Source organism: Symphalangus syndactylus, chromosome 4 (genome assembly GCF_028878055.3).
Source record: "Symphalangus syndactylus isolate Jambi chromosome 4, NHGRI_mSymSyn1-v2.1_pri, whole genome shotgun sequence".
In the NCBI taxonomy this organism is placed as follows: Eukaryota; Metazoa; Chordata; class Mammalia; order Primates; family Hylobatidae; genus Symphalangus; species Symphalangus syndactylus.
The window spans coordinates 94,080,559-94,087,293 of record NC_072426.2 but is presented as its reverse complement, the minus strand read 5'-3'; the positions used below and the strand labels follow the sequence as shown (position 1 = coordinate 94,087,293).

The 6,735-nt window shown below is 45.0% G+C and overlaps 1 pseudogene; it reads left to right on the top strand.

Moving 5' to 3' along the window:
• The first annotated feature begins 5,657 nt into the window (after positions 1 to 5,657).
• On the top strand, positions 5,658 to 6,105 carry LOC129480304 (small ribosomal subunit protein eS12-like; annotated as a pseudogene).
• The last annotated feature ends 630 nt before the right edge of the window (positions 6,106 to 6,735 follow it).

The following is a 6,735-nucleotide window of genomic DNA, read 5'->3' as shown; positions in this document are numbered from 1 at the left end:
GAACACATGGAGTTCCAGGAGACTTCTTCACTCTGACAACAACAACGTGGCCAAGGGAGGGGGCAGTCTTCCCCAGAATACCCCCAGATCCTGGGCTCTCTCCTTACTCTGGCAGATGTGGGATGGAGGCAGAAAGTCCCACTCACGCGTCATACATTTTTTGAGCATCTAATGAAATAAATTTTCCCAGGTGCAGTGACTCAAGCCGGTAAACCCAGCACTTTGGGAGGCCAAGGCAGGTGGGTCACCTGAGGTCAGGAATTTGAGACCAGCCTGGCCAACATGGTGAAACCCCATCTCTACTAAAAATACAAAAATTAGCTGGGCATGGTGGCATGAGCCTGTAGTCCTAGCTACTAAGGAGCCTGAGGCAGGAGAATTGCTTGACTCTGGGAGGCGGGGGTTTCAGTGAGCCAAGATCACTCCACTGCACTCCAGCCTGGGCAATAGAGTGAGACTCTGTTTCAAAATAAAATAAAAATAAAATAAAATAAATAAAAAGACCGGGCATGGTGGCTCATGCCTGTAATCCCAGCACTTTGGGAGGCCGAGGCGGGTGGATCACCTGAGGTCAGGAGTTCGAGACCAGCCTGACCTACATGGTGAAACCTCATCTCTACTAAAAATACAAAAATTAGCTGCATGTGGTGGCAGGCGCCTGTAATCCCAGCTACTCAGGAGGCTGAGGCAAGAGAACTGCTTAAACCCAGGAGGCGGAGGTTGCAGTGAGCTGAGATGGTGCCATTGTACTTCAGCATGGGTGACAAGAGCGAAACTCCATCTCAAAAAGAAAATAAATGAATAAATAATAAATAAATTTCATTCCTCTGCCCGCTGCCAGTATCCAGCCCTGCTGATGAGGCTTGGATGAGGTAGGGGGTAACTTTTCAGCACCTGGGCCCTTATGTCTAGTAGGGCCATGAACAGGGACTTTTGTGCCAGGAACAGTAGAAAATATGGCAACTGGTGTTTGCCACTATCAACGAGGAACTTGGAGTTTTGCTGAAGGAGCAAAATTGTAACCGCCCAAGGGGTTCACCTTGCCTGCTGCCTTGACAGAGCCGATTGATCAAGACAGGGGAACTGCAATAGAAAAAGAGTAATTCATGCAGAGCTGGCTACACGGGAGACTGGAGTTTTATTATCACTCAAATCAGTCTCCTCAAGAATTCGGGGAGCAGAATTTTTAAGGATAACTTGGTGGGGGGAAGCCAGTGAGCCAGGGGTGCTGATTGATCAGGGATGAAATCATAGGGAGTCGAAGCTGTCTTCTTGTGCTGAGTCAGTTCCTGGGTGGGGCCACAAGATCAGATGAGCCAGTTTATCCATCTGTGTGGTGCCAGCTGATCCATCAAGTGCAGGGTCTGCAAAATGTCTCAAGCACTGATCTTAGGAGCAGTTTAGGGAGGGTCAGAATCTTGTAGCCTCCAGCTGCATGACTCCTAAACCATAATTTCTAATCCTGTGGCTAATGTTAGTCTAGTCCCCAGACAAGAAGGAGGTCTGCGTTGGGAAAGGGCTGTTACCATCTCTGTTTAAACTATAACTACAAACTAAGTTTCTCCCAAAGTTAGGTCAGCCTACGCCCAGGAATGAACAAAGACAGCTTGGAGGTTAGAAACAAGACAGAGTTGGTTAAGTTAGCTCTCTTTCACTGTCTCAGTCATAATTTTGCAAAGGCGGTTGCAAAATGACTATCCATGAGTTTGTAAAATAACCCAGGATGCCTGTTGTTCATAGCACATAGCCTACTGTGTGTCTAAGCTGATAATCAGCTAGACTTTGGGGAGAGAAAAATGCCAAAAGAAAATGGCCTTGGCCTGCTAGAGAGTCTTCAGGTCTCCCTTTGGATGCATGAGCAATATGGAAGGGAATGGAGAAGGAGGTGAAAGAAAAGTCACTCTCCATAATTGGGACAGGGTTCAGAATTCTTGCGGCCAATTCTTTCATGCTGCCTGGGCCCACCTACCCCGGAGACTTCTGGTGCTTAATGGAGGCTTTCTTTTTTTTTTTTTAATTATTATTATACTTTAGGTTTTAGGGTACATGTGCACAATGTGCAGGTTTGTTACATATGTATCCATGCGCCATGTTGCTTTGCTGCACCCATTAACTCGCCATTTAGCATTAGGTATATCTCCTAATGCTGTCCCTCCCCCCTCCCCCCACCCCACAACAGTCCCCAGAGTGTGATGTTCCCTTTCCTGTGTCCATGAGTTCTCATTGTTCAATTCCCACCTATGAGTGAGAACATGCGGTGTTTGGTTTTTTGTCCTTGCGATAGTTTACTGAGAATGATGGTTTCCAGTTTCATCCATGTTCCTACAAAGGACATGAACTCATCATTTTTTATGGCTGCATAGTATTCCATGGTGTATATGTGCCACATTTTCTTAATCCAGTCTATCGTTGTTGGACATTTGGGTTGGTTCCAACTCTTTGCTATTGTGAATAGTGCTGCGATAAACATACGTGTGCATGTGTCTTTATAGCAGCATGATTTATAGTCCTTTGGGTATATACCCAGTAATGGGATGGCTGGGTCAAATGGTATTTCTAGGTCTAGATCCCTGAGGAATCGCCACACTGATTTCCACAATGGTTGAACTAGTTTATAGTCCCACCAACAACAAAGCTGGAGGCATCACGCTACCTGACTTCAAACTATACTACAAGGCTACAGTAACCAAAACAGCATGGTACTGGTACCACAACAGAGACATAGATCAAGGGAACAGAACAGAGCCCTCGGAAATGATCCCGCATATCTACAACTATCTGATCTTTGACAAACCTGACAAAAACAAGAAATGGGGAAAGGATTCCCTATTTAATCAATGGTGCTGGGAAAACTGGCTAGCCATATGTAGAAAGCTGAAACTGGATCCCTTCCTTACACCTTATACAAAAATTAATTCAAGATGGATTAAAGACTTAATGGAGGCTTTCTTATGGCTGCCCTGGAACTACGAATGGGCCTGCTTTGGATAATTTTCCCTCCAGGCGCTCTCTACCTGGGGTCTGTGAACACCCTAGAAGTAGCATCTACCGTGAGTTGTGTGAATAATTACACATATGTGCACATGCATGAATATATGGACTCATGCATATGTGTTCACAGCGTTCTTCAAATGCCCCCATGATATCAATGCCAGTTACAACTTATTACTTCTCAACTCCATATTTACCACTAATACCTGCTCTGTGATAATGGAATCATGCTGATTCCCATGAGCATTTCTCCTCTACACTAAGCATAACGTGAAGCTTTCTCAGTGGAGGGTGCTGAGAGAACAGTGCAGGTGAAAGGAGCTTCTCTTCCTGGGTCTGGCTGGTGTGAGGAGAGCCAGTGGTACTCTGCTGGAGTCATGTGCCCAGAAAGTCCCAGGGAACTAGTCTTGGCCTGGCGTGGTGATCACCCTCTTAGTATCCTCCCAACACAGGCACCATGTGATCCATGCCTTCTGTCCATACTGGAGACCCAATCATTCTACGTGCTCATACACTCAACCCAGCAGTAACCCAGCAGTGTGTCTTGCATGGGCTGTGGAGGTTTGTTTCTGCTTGTCCAATAATTGCAACCAGCTCTAGACCATGCAACCCAGCAAATCTCTCTGCCATGTAGGGGGCTGCAATGATACCTTCTCCAACAATGTCTGATCTCCAGCCTGGGGAGGGGGCCCCATTCCAAGATTGTCCTTCTTGGGTACTCTTCTCCACCTGTAGGGAGAGTAGCCCTATAAGGTTCTCTTTACATCGTATAGTTGCTCTTTTATCATAGCTGAATAACTCTTTATATTAAACTTCCATTGCATAAACCACTTGTGGTTTCTATCTCTTGATTGGAACCAGGCTGATACAGTACTTGTGGCCCCCAAAATATTGAGATCCACCATACCTAGTCCCAGGTAAAACAAAAATATAAAAACTCTCAGCTCATTGCCTAGCACACAGAACACAATCCATCTAAGTAGCTATTACTACCATGTGTTGGAGATGGAGGTCAGTTGCCGCATAGGGTCGGCAGCTCTGCAGAATTGCCTTAGACATTCCCTCTTGCCTGTTTAGCTCTAGCTGCATTCTCTCTGGTATAGCAGTAAAATAACAAGTAGCTAAAGCTGTCACTTATGGAGCACACCCTTCATCTCAAGCAGTGGGCCATGAGTTTTGTATGCACTATTTGCCCCATTTTGCAGTTGGAAAAGGTGAGGATTAATGAACTTGGAAACTTGCCCAAGTTTTCCACAGTTGATCCTGGAAGAGCTGGAATTCGAACCCAGGTGTATCCAATTCCAAAAACCAAAGTCTTCACCACCACAATATATTTCTTTGTAGCATTTATTGCTGGGTTAAGCTCTGTTCTAAATGGTTCACAGTGGTTATATAACGTGTTTCCTGTCACAGCTCTGTTTGTAAGCAGTGTTTTATTCCTGTTTTATAAAGAGACTAAATGTCTCACCCAAGGCCTCTCAGTTAGTGAGAGGTGGAGGCAGGATTTGAAACTGGCCCCCTGACTCCAGAGCCCACACTGCTAATGTCTAGTATACTGCTTCCCTGGCTCACATAATAGAAGTGAACTTTGGGGTGTGAATGTACCTACCCCTGGGGACTGTGATGGCTGAAACAATGGAAAGCACATGGCATTTGACTCACATGCAGTTCCTGCTGCTCCCAACAATGCCATCCATGTGTGTTAGTAAAGGATACAGAGCTGGTGAGAAGGGTGTAGGTATAGGACCAGGTGTGCCATGTCATCACCCTAACGTACCTAACCCTAACCCCAACCCTAACCCTCAGGGGCAGTGATGGCCTACAGGCACCTGCATTAGGGTGGTTTGAAGGATCCATGTTCATCGCCAACCCTCCCCTAGGGAGGGGGTTCCCTAACACTCAACGTCTGGATCTGCCCATGGCAGATCAAGCCACTACGGCATCTTGCCTATACCCCAGGCTCTGATTCCATCTCACTGACTGTGCCAACCGAGTGATTAGTCCTCTTTGTGTGGGCTCATGGCTGTTCACTGATTTGGCTCTAAGACCCTAGCTGCTGATGGGGAGAGGGATATATGACACATTATGAGATCCAGAATATTTGCAGGTTGCTAAGAAAAAGCACAACTATTCCAGATACTGAGGACCAAAGAGCATATTCTCCTCTAGGTGTTCACAGGGAGGCTTCACAGAGAAGCCACATCCTATCTGTTGCAATATCCCTGCAACAGATAGGGATCAATGTTCAAAACCATGCTTTGTATAATGTGTATCATGTCCCTCAACCAAAGCACAAAGCATTAAAAGTCATTCTTCAAGGAGTCAGTGGGGAGCAGTCAAGCTCATAGGTTTGTGGCTCTGGCTAAATTGGTAATAGATTTAAGAATATTTGTCCAGAGGATTGAATACAGCATGTACTCTGCAGGCACTTATCCACGAGTAGCATTTCTCTTAGCTAAGCTTTTGAAAAGTATAGTGTGGCTCTGAGGTTGAGATTCTACTTGGAATGCTGGAACTTTCCATTGCCAGTTAAGAGATGAGCCATATACCTTAATAGCAAACTGAGCTGTGGTTTGAAATAGATCCTCTTATGAAAACTCATGCACCAGAAAGAACATTCCTCTCTTTCCCTGCTGCCGCCAAGTTGTGTGGAGGTGGAGGTTTGAGACTGGGCTTCACCTGTAACCCACTGTCATGGTCGAGGAAGGCATTGCTGCTGGAGGTGTAATGGATGTTAATACTGCTTTACAAGAAGTGCTGAAGACCGCCCTCATCCACGATGGCCTAGCATGTGGAATTTGCGAAGCTTCCAAAGCCTTAGACAAGCACCAAGCCCACCTTTGTGTGCTTGCATCCAACTGTGATAAGCCTATGTATGTCAAGTTGGTGGAGGCCCTTTGTGCTGAACACCAAATCAACCTAATCAAGGGTGATGACAACAAGAAACTAGGGGAATGGGAAGGCCCCTGTACAACTGACAGAGAGGGGAAACCCTGTAAAGCGGTTGGTTGCAGTTGTGTAGTAGTTAAGGACTATGGAAGGAGTCTCAGGCCAAGGATGTCATCAAAGAGTACTTCAAATGCAAGAAATGAAGAAATAAATCTTTGCCTCCCACGTGGAAAGAAGAGAAAAAAGAAAAAGAGAGGAAGAAAGAAAGAAAGAAAGAAAGAAAGAAAGAAAGAAAGGAAGGAAGGAAGGAAGGAAGGAAGGAAGGAAGAAAGAAAGGAAGAAAGAAAGAAAGAAAAATAAAAATAAAGTGAATGTGTTTCTGAAGAGAAGGTCAACCCACATCCCCTCCAAAGCACATCAAGGGAGTCCCTGCAGGCAGAGCCAAGATTCTCTTCAGGAGGAAATTTGAGAGTTCCCTAACAAGGCAATGAATGGGTAACTGATTCCCTACAATTCCACATCATAAAATGCAATGGCAATAAAAATAGCCCAGAAAAAATGTAAAGCAGGCATGTAACTATATATCTTGTTTGGCTGCACATACATATATGTGTGTGCCTGCAGCACATCTAATTTTGAGCAATAAGCCCTGCTAAAACTGGTTGTGAAATGTCCACCCAAAGTAACTAAATAAGATGATTTATTTTTTATTATTATTTCCTATAAATCTCCCTAAATTTGGGGGATTTCCATTAAAATGATTATTTCAGATCCAGATTTAGTAGTCCTTGTTTCTGGAGGTCATTAGATGGCAGTATTCATTGTCTACTAAAACTACTCCTAGTCCATGATACC